We start from the raw sequence: 10,150 nt of genomic DNA, 5'->3' as shown, positions 1-10,150 counted from the left end.
CAGAGGGCTGTGAAACAAGATGGGAGAGGCAGGCAAAGGCCAGATCACACAGCCTTGGAGTCCACAGTGAGAACTTTGGACTTAATTTGAAATGCACTGAAAATCAATGGCAAGATTTTACTGAAGGGAGTGACATGACATTTTAAAAAGATTATTCTGGGTGCAGTGTGATGAATGCAATAGAGAAAAAACAAGATTGAAAGCGGAAAGGAAGTTAAAAGCCTTTTGGACTAATCCAGGTGAGAAACTATGAGGTAGTTAAAATGAGGGTGGTGACAGTAAAGATAGAAGGAAATGAACAGTTTAGAAAGATACTTAAATGATAAAACTGATGGAACTTGCTGATTTGTTAGATATGAGTACTAAAAGAGAAAGATGGTCCCCAAGCTCCTGAAAGGAGAAATTGGGTGAATGTTGGTGCCATTCACTGGGATATCCAAGTGGAAATGTTAAATGTGCAGTTGAAAATAGGCGCTCAGGCTGGACATGGTGTCTCACACCTGTAATCCCAGCACTTTGGGAGGCCGAGGTGGGTGGATCATGTGAGGTCAGGAGTTTGAGATGAGTCTGGCTAACATGATAAAACCCCTTTGCTACTAAAAATAAAAAAACTAGCCGGGCATGGTGGTACATGGTGGTACATGGTGGTACACTCCCAGCTACTTGGGAGGCTGAGGCTAGAGAATGGCTTGAACCCAGGAGGCTTGAACCCAGGAGCCGAGATCGTGCCACTGCACCACAGCCTAGGTGACAAAATGAGACTCCATCTCAAAAAAAAAAAAAGAAAAGGAAAGGAAAATAGGAGCTCAGAGGGTAGGCACCGTGGCTCGTGCCTGTAATCCCAGCACTTTGGGAGGCCGAAACAGGTGGATTGCTTAAACTCGAGAGTTTGAGACCAGCCTGGGCAACATGGCAAAACCCCTTCTCTACAAAAAAAATACAAAAATTAGCTGGTGCTTGGTGGCTCATCCCTGCAGTCCCAGCTACTTGGGAGGCTGAGGCAGGAGAATGACTTGAGTACTGAAAGTCAAGGCTGCAATGAGCCATGATCGCATCACTGTACTCCAGCCTGGGTGACAGAGTGAGACCTTCTGAAAAAAAAAAAAAAAAAAAAAGAAAGAAAGAAAGAAAGAAAAGAAAAGAAAACAGAAAAGAAAAAGAAAATAGGAGCTCAGAGGAGAACTGGGGATGTATTTATCCACACGTGGTAATCAGAGCCATGGATATGGTTAAAGAGAGAGGAGATAAGAAAGGCCTGCCTAAGTCTGAATCTTGAGAAATGTGGACGTGTAAAGACTGACAGAAGCTATAACCCCAGCGCTTTGGGAGGCTGAGGCAAGCGGATCACCTGAGGTCAGGAGTTCGAGACCAGACTGGCCAACGTGGTGAAACCCCGTGGCTACTAAAAAAATACAAAAATTGTCTGGCCGTGGTGGCTCACGCCTGTAATTCCAGCACTTTGGGAGGCTGAGGCGGGCAGATTGCCTGAAGTCAGAAGTTCAAGATCAGCCTGACCAACATGGTGAAACCTGTCTCTACTAAAAATACAAAAATTAGCTGGGCCCGGTGGCGCATAGCTGTAGTCCCAGCTATTGGGGAGGCTGAAGCAGGAGAATTGCTTGAACCCAGGAGGCAGAGGTTGCAGTGAGCTGAGATCGTGCCACTGTACTCCAATCTGGGCGACAGAGCAAGACTCCATCTCAAAAATAAAAAATTAGCCAGGCATGGTGGCACACGCCTATAACCCAGCTTCTCAGGAGGCTGAGGCAGGAGAATAACTTGAATCTGGGTGGGGGAGGTTGCAGTGAGCCAAGATCCCGACACTGCACTCCAGCCTGGGGGATAGGGCATGCACTCCAGCCTGGGGGATAGAGAGAGACTCTGTCTCAAAAAAAAAGAATTAGCTGGGCCTGGTGGCGGGCGCCTGTAATCCCAGCTACTGGAGAGGCTGAGGCAGGAGAATCGCTTGACCCTGGGAGGCTGAGATTGCAGTGAACTGAGATCGCACCACTGCACTCCAGCTTGGACTAAGCGAAACACTGTATCAAAAAAAAAAAAAAAAAAAAAAAGGCCGGAGCGCGGTGCGGTGGCTCACGCCTGTAATCCCAGCACTTTGGGAGGCCGAGGCAGGTGGATCATGAGGTCAGCAGATCGAGACCATCCTATCCTGGCTAACACGATGAAACCCCGTCTCCACTAAAAATACAAAAATTAGCGGGGCATGGTGGCGGGCGCCTGTAGTCCCAGCTACTCTGGAGGCTGAGGCAGGAGAATGGCGTGAACCCGGGAGGCGGAGCTTGCAGTGAGCCGAGATCGCACCACTGCTGCACTCCAGTCTGGGCGACAGAGAGACAGAGGCTATAATCCCAGCCTCCCAAAGTGCTGGGATTATAGCTTCTGCCAGTCTTTACATGTCCAAATTTCTCTAGATTCTGTCTCAAAAAAATAAAAAAATAAAAAAAGATGTAGGCAGAACACCAGGAGAGCATCATGTCACAGAATGCTGCTGAGAGTTGAGGAATAGGAGGATTGAAAAACAGCCACTGGAGGGAACGACAAAGGGGTCATTGATAGCCTTGGGAAGAGTCATTCTGGGGAAGAGGATGAAGCTAGATTGCAGTGTCAGAGGAATAAGTACAAGGTGACAGGGAGTGTAGATGACTGCGAGAAACAGACATAAAAGGGAAGAGAGAGAGGCCACAGACCCATCCCTCCATAAATAACAGTTTTGTTATTACTATTTACTAGTAATTTTTAAAAAGCAAAACTTTGAGACACATATTTACTTCCCCACATTACCAGTCAATTATTACATCATAATTCTGAGTGGCTGTCTTTTATCTTCTCAGAAAAAGCGCACTATTGAGGGGCTGGCATCTTATAGGGAGCTTCCGTCTTTGGTCATAGCATTAGGAGCCCTTGGTTTCACAGGTCATTTAATAGACTGTTTAGGTACTTACACTTAAGATTTTCACCTAAGTATCCAACTTACTTGTTTAGTGGATTTTTTGATTAATTTTTTTTTTTTGGAAACAGAATCTCACTGTCACCCAGGCTGGAGTGCAGTGGTACAATCATAGCTCACTGCAGCCTTGCCCTCCCAGGCTCAAGTGATCCTCCCACCTCAGCCTCCCAAGTAGCTGGGAATACAGGCATGCACAACCACACTGCTTAATTTTTTTTTACTTTTTGTAGAGATGGGGTTTCACCATATTGCCCATTCTGGTTCTTGAACTCCTGGGCATAAGTGATCCACCTGCTTCGGCCTCCCAAAGTGCTAGGATTACAGGTGTGAGCCACTGTGTCCAGCCTTAGTTAATTATTTTAACATTAATTTTATTTTTTAAAAAAATAAGCAGGCCAGGCCGGGCGTGGTGGCTCACACCTGTAATCCCAGCACTTTGGGAGGCCGAGGCGGGCGGATCACGAGGTCAGGAGATCGAGACCATCCTGGCTAACAGGGTGAAACCTCGTCTCTACTAAAAATACAAAAAATTAGCCAGGTGTAGTGGTGGGCGTCCGTAGTCCCAGCTACTCGGGAGGCTGAGGCAGGAGAATGGTATGAACTCGGATGCAGAGCTTGCAGTGAGCTGAGATCGTGCCAACACACTCCAGCCTGGGCGACAGAGTGAGACTCCGTTTAAAAAAAAAAAAAAGCAGGCCAGGTGTGGTGGGTCACGCCTGTAATCCCAGCACTTTGGGAGGCCAAGGCGGAAGGATCACCTGAGGTCAGGAGTTTGAGACCATCCTGGCCAACATGGTGAAACCCCATCTCTACTGAAAATAAAAAAATCAACAGGGCATGGTGGCACAAGCCTGTAGTCCCAGCTACTCAGGAGGCTGAGGCAGGAGAATCGCTTGAACCCAGGAAGTGGAGGTTACAATGAGCCGAGATCTCGCCACTATACTCCAGCCCGGTGACAGAGCAAGACTTCGTCTGAAAAAAGAAAAAATGCAATACATCAAAATGCTTCAAAATTCAGAAAGAGGCCGGGCATGGTGGCTCACGCCTGTAATCCCAGCACTTTGGGAGGCAAAGGCAGGTGGATCACCTGAAGTCAGGAGTTCGAGACCAGCCTGGCCAACATGGTGAAACCCCATCTCTACTAAAAATACAAAAATTAGCCAGGAGTGGCAATGAACACTTGTAATCCCAGCTACTCAGGAAGCTGAGGCATGAGAATCACTTGAAAATAGGAGGCAGAGGTTGTGGTGAGCCGAGATCATGCCACTGCACTCCATCCTGGGCGAGGGGGAGACTCTGTCTCAAAAAAAAAAAAAAATTTCGGAAAGAACTTTTTTCAGTGAAAGTTTACTTTTTCACCCTATTCCTGAACCCCTAGTTTCCTTCCTGGGGCAGCTGTATTTTATTTAACCAGGAGCCTAGTGATGAACATCTGCTTGTTAACAGTCTTTTCCTATTATGAATAATGAAGCAATGGATAACCTTGTATAGGTTATTCTGTGCATGCATGAGTGTCTTCAGTCTGTTTTCCTAGAAGCTGAGACTGGTGGAGCTTAGTAGGCAAGTGATTTATTAGGAAAGTAGTCTAGGTAGAAATCTAGGAGATTGAGGGAGGGAAGCAGGCCAGGGGAGGGGAAGAAGGAAAGCAAGGATGGTTTCAGGGGAAGTCTAGACTCAGCCTGTTCCTACCGGGAGCCCTGAAGCATAAAGTGCAAGCAGAATCTGTCTGTCCTTAGGCAAGAGACCAGAACATTTGTACCCCACCATAGACAGTCACTGGTTAAAGCAGCACATGACTCCCATGAACCTCATGTCCAGGTGGCTCATGCAAGTCCAGTCCCCTGGGGACTGGAAACCATTACCAGCAGTGTCCACAGCTCCTGGGGGAATGGGCACCACAAAATGGTAGCAGGGATCCCCAGGGATTGAGGTGGGGACACCAACAGATTCTGCCATGGTGGATATGTTGTTGAAAAGCATCAAACTCTGTTAACTATTTGAAGAGATTTATTCTGAGCCAAATATGAGTGGCCATGGCCCATGACACAGCCTGCAGGAGGTCCTGAGAACATGTGCTGAAGGTGGTCAGGGCACAGCTTGGGTTTATACATTTTAGGGATACATGAGACACCAATCAAATACATTTAAGAAATATATTGGTTTGGTTCAGAAAGGCAAGACAATGCAAAGCCGGGGCTTCCACACTATAGGTAAATTTAAACACTTTCTGGTTGATAGTTGGTTGAGTTTATCTGAAGACCTAGGCTCAATGGAAAGAAAATGTTCAGATTAAGATAAAGGATTGTGGAGACCAAGTTTTATTGTGCAGAGGAAGCTCTCAGATAGCAGACTTCAGGGAGAGCAGTTTGCAAAATGTTTCTTATTGCACTTAGAAGGGTGCCTGGCTCTTAGCTGATTATCTTCTGGATCTGGAAAGGAAGGAAGGAAAACAAAGGGGGAAGGGGATTCTCTACCGAATGTGGATTTTTTCCCACAAGAGACTTTGCAGGGCAATTTCAAGGCATGCCTGAGAAACACATATTGCGGTAAAATATTTTGATTTTCTTCCTTGTTATGCTAGAGTCAGATTGGAAAGTAAGTCACAATATACAGGATTAAATAAAACCCATCTGATGAGAATTGATCATTTGCAGGGTATGACTCCCCAGACCCCTTAGATAGGAATTTAGGGGAAAAAAATCAGAGCTTAGTCCTCAAATATCACTATAGGATTGAAAGGGACCAGGACAGCAGGGACCAGGGCTGCAAAACAACTCCCGAACTAACTTAGGCAAACAATTCCAGGAATCTAGAAAGCAGAACAGACCGGGTGAGCAGACCGGGAAAACAAGCCCCTGATAAACTGTCATCAGTGTTTCAAAATGTAACCGCCCTACCCCTACCCTACCCCTACCCTGCAAGCCCCTGATAAAGGTCATCAGTGTTTCAAAATGTAACCGAAATACCAGAAATGGCAGGAACCGATCATAATCAGCCAAATCACCTTGTTCAAATGTCAGCCAATCCTAAGTCTGATGTGTACAAAATCCCCTATGACTCTGTACCTGTTTACCCTGACTATAAAAATGCTGTCTGGAGCCCAGTTAAGGAACTTTCCCGCTCGTCTCATGACTAGTGGGGAAGTTCCAGGTTCGAACCTGTAATAAAGATCCTTGCCGCTTGGCTTGGACTCCGGACTCTGGTGGTCTTCTCTGGGGAATAAGCGGTCTGGGCATAACAGGATAAATTCCTGGAGGTAAAATTGCTGGATGGAGCTAACACTATTAGTTCCCTATTTTAAAAATATCCCCCTCTACACACACACACACACACACACACACACACACACACCATTTTTCATAATACAACCCTGCTTTTATTTGAAATAGCCATGTGTTCAATTTAAAAACTCACTTTCCCATCCTCATTTGCATTTGTGCTAGTCGTGTAGCACATGTAGATGAAGGTGGTGGTTTCTGAGGGTAGTGTCCCTTTCAGAATAAAAAGACAAGCTTTTTTGCCTTCTTCATCCTTTACTTTATATTCCTCTTTCTGCCAGGACTGTAAATGTGAGTCTGTGGTGTCACGCACGTCCGTGTGAAAAGACCACCAGACAGGCTTTGTGTGAGCAACAAGGCTGTTTATTTTACCTGGGTGCAGGCGGGCTGAGTCTGAAAAGAGGGTCAGAGAAGGGAGATGGGGTGGGGCCATTTTATAGGATTTGGGTGGGTAGTGGAAAATCACAGTCAAAGGGGGTTGTTCTCTGGCGGGCAGGGGCGGGGGTCACAAGGTGCTCAGTGGGGGAGCTTCTGAGCCAGGAGAAGGAATTTTACAATGTTAATCGCTCAGTTAAGGTGGAACAGGAGAAAATCACAATGGTGGGATGTCATCAGTTAAGGCAGGAACGGGCCATTTTCACTTATTTTGTGATTCTTCAGTTACTTCAGGTCATCTGGATGTATACGTGCAGGTCACAGGGGATGTGATGGCTTAGCTTGGGCTCAGAGGCCTGACGTGTGGGTGCAGCAGCTATCTTGTGGTCATGAAACAGAGGCAGGAAAATGAAGACCTATGCCCTAAAACGCAGGAAGTCAACACAGTTTGTATTAAAATACACTGCAATAAGTGTCTTCTCTTTCCCAGGTCTCGGTGCATAATTATGTCAGTGAAAAGAGTCAAACTGTAAAATATTTGAAGAAATTTATTTTGCCGAACTTGAGTGATCATGGCCCGTGACACAGCACTCAGGACATCCTGAGAATGTGTGCCCAAGGCTAATGGGGTGCAGCTTAGTTTTATACACTTTAGGGAGACATGAGACTTCCATCAAATACATTTAGGAAATAACACTGGTTCAGTTCAGAAGGGCGAGACCACTGGAAGGGGGTGAGAGGAGAGGCTGCCAGGCTGCAGGTAGATTTTAAAATTTTCTGCTTGACAATTGGTTGAGTTTATCTAAAGACCTGGGATGAATAGAAAGGAAATGTCTGGGTTAAGATGAAGGATTATGGAGACCAAAGTTCTGATTTGCAGAGGAGGTCTTCAGTTAGTGGGCTTCAGAGAGAACAGGCTGTAAAATATTTCTTATCAGACTGAATTATGTGTTGATGTTAATGCCAGAGAGGTATAACGAGGCATGTGTGACCCCCGCCCCCACCTTTCCATTATGGCCTGAACCAGTCTTCCAGGTTAAATTTTAAAAGTGCCCTGGCCAGGAGAAAGTCCATTCAGATGGTTGGGGGGCCTTAGAATTTTATTTTTGATTTAGAATTATTACACAAATCTACTTTTATTTATATGGTATTTTATGTATTACAAGTATACTTTCACAAACCTTTTTTTTCCACCTCACTTTATTTTTACAGTATCTCCCATCCACATGACAAGTATTGGTACTCTTGAAAGAAATATATCTCCCGCAGTAGTAAAAGCTAATAATTCACTGATGACTAATTTTGACTTAGTTTGTTTTCCTTCTAACAACTAGCTGAGATGAGCTACTCTAAAAGTATGGGATTTAAAATATGGGAAAAGTAATCTTGTAACAGGGTCTTTGGGAGGGGATCCATACCCCAAAATAGAAGTACAGGGTAGAGTCCCGTGAGAGCACCAAAGATCAAAGAAAAGATGCAGTAAATGTGGGGGAAGGAGGGCAGAAGGGATGTCCATGTGTCACTAAAGTCAACTTTTATCTATTCTGAAGTTTTGCACTGTAGTCTATGGGAAATACATTTTCCCTGTATTACTCAGTGTTCCTGCAAAACTTCAGCCTCTTGAACCACAGCTACTGATCTACAATTAAAATAAGAATGCTTACTTTCATTTCCCCCATAAATATTTGTTCTCTACAACCTTCATTATGGAGCCATTGGCTTCCACTTAAAGGATAATAAAACTTCTCTTATCTTACCTGGAGGCAGAGCCTTACATTCCAGGATAGGGAACTTCCCCTCCTCCCTAGAAAGACCTCTGAAAGAATGTAGAGAACTCTCTCTCCATGACTTTGCATGTCAAAAGTGGGGAAAATCCTCAAAGAGGCTGTTTTATCTTCCCAGTAGAGATAGATATTTAGATTCCAAAAGGTGAGAATCTGTTCCTAAGGAAAATGTGTTTACCTTAGGGAACAAAGCTTTTTCCCTCTCCTTTGAGGAGAGTCTCTTTCCTATATGAACTCTCAGGCTTGAGGACAACTCAGCAGAGTCACTGTGGCTACTCTTATTGCTGTGAGTAAAGCTCTGATCTTTGACTCCGAGACCTGATGTTTCGGCTAGTATCTATTTATTTATCATCTCTATGTGCTTATTTATGACTATGCAAGTGGGATAAGGTCTCACACCCATCACAATTTCCTTTTTTTTTTTTTTAAGAGACAGGATCTTGCTATACTGCCCAGGCTGGTCTGAAACTCCTGGCCTCTAGCAATCTTCCCACATTGACCTCCCAAAGTATTGGTATTACAGGCATGAGATACCTTGCCTGGTCCCATCACAGTTTTTGATTTGACATAATTCTCCTTTAAAAAATTGGTAAATTGTGCTTGCTTCAGCATATATATACATATACATATATAAATTTTTTTTTTTTTTTTTTTGGAGACAGAATCTCACTCTATCGCCCAGGCTGGAGTGCAGTGGCGCGATCTCGGCTCACTGCAAGCTCCGCCTCCCGGGTTCACACCATTCTCCTGCCTCAGCCTCCTGAGTAACTGGGACTACAGGCGCCCACCACCACGCCCGGCTAATTTTTTGTATTTTTAGTAGAGACAGGGTTTCACCGTGTTAGCCAGGATGGTTCCGATCTCCTGACCTCATGATCTGCCTGCCTTGGCCTCCCAAAGTACTGGGATTATGGGCGTGAGCCACCACACACCGCCTAGCATATATGTTAATATTGGATGATACAAAGTAGATTAGCATGCCTCCTGTGAAAGGATGACATGCTGAAATGGAAATTCGTGCTCCATATTTTTTCTTAATTGGTAAATTACTCTTTAATAGTGAATTACCCAACATTGTGGGTTTTTTTTGTTTTTGTTTTTGTTTTGAGACAGAGCCTCACTGTCTCTCAGGCTGGAGTGCAATGACATGATCTTGGCTCACTGCAACCTCCACCTCCTGGGTTCAAGCGATTCTCCTGCCTCAGCCACCTGAGTAGCTGGGACTACAGACATATGCCACCACACCCGACTAATTTTTGTATTTTTAGTAGAGATGTGGCTTTGTCATGTTGCCCATGCTGGTCTTGAACTCCTGACCTCAAGTGAGGCTCACATCAGCCTCCCAAAGAGCTGGGACTACAGGCATAAGCCACCGCTGTGGGCCTGTATTTCTAATATATACATACAAGATCATTTATGTAGTTTACTGCCCAAAATGGAAGAAACCTCATCATGAAGAGACATTTAGAAAACCTAAATTGATGAACATTCTAAAAATATATTTGTCTGTAAAGACTAACTTCTGATTTTTATTTTTATTTTTATTTATTTATTTATTTTATCTTGCCCAAATTCCTATCTTAAGGGTCTGGAGAGTCATGTCCTACAAACTATAAATTCTCATCAGAGGTTTGATTTAACCCTGTATATTGAGACTTACTTTCCAATCTGACTCTGGCATAACATTATGTGACAAAGAAGAAAGTCAAAATATTTTACCCCAAAACATGTTTCTTTGCCATATTTTG

The 10,150-nt window shown here is 44.5% G+C and overlaps 1 non-coding gene across 1 annotated transcript; it reads left to right on the top strand.

Moving 5' to 3' along the window:
* Positions 1 to 9,328: 9,328 nt before the first annotated feature.
* Positions 9,329 to 9,434, top strand: LOC111540670. Its single transcript, XR_002731047.2, has one exon. It is a non-coding gene; the product is annotated as a U6 spliceosomal RNA (small nuclear RNA).
* The last annotated feature ends 716 nt before the right edge of the window (positions 9,435 to 10,150 follow it).

This window comes from Piliocolobus tephrosceles, chromosome 10, assembly GCF_002776525.5.
Source record: "Piliocolobus tephrosceles isolate RC106 chromosome 10, ASM277652v3, whole genome shotgun sequence".
NCBI lineage: Eukaryota > Metazoa > Chordata > Mammalia > Primates > Cercopithecidae > Piliocolobus > Piliocolobus tephrosceles.
Note: the sequence above shows the minus strand (reverse complement) of the source record. Positions and strands in the feature narration are given on the sequence as shown.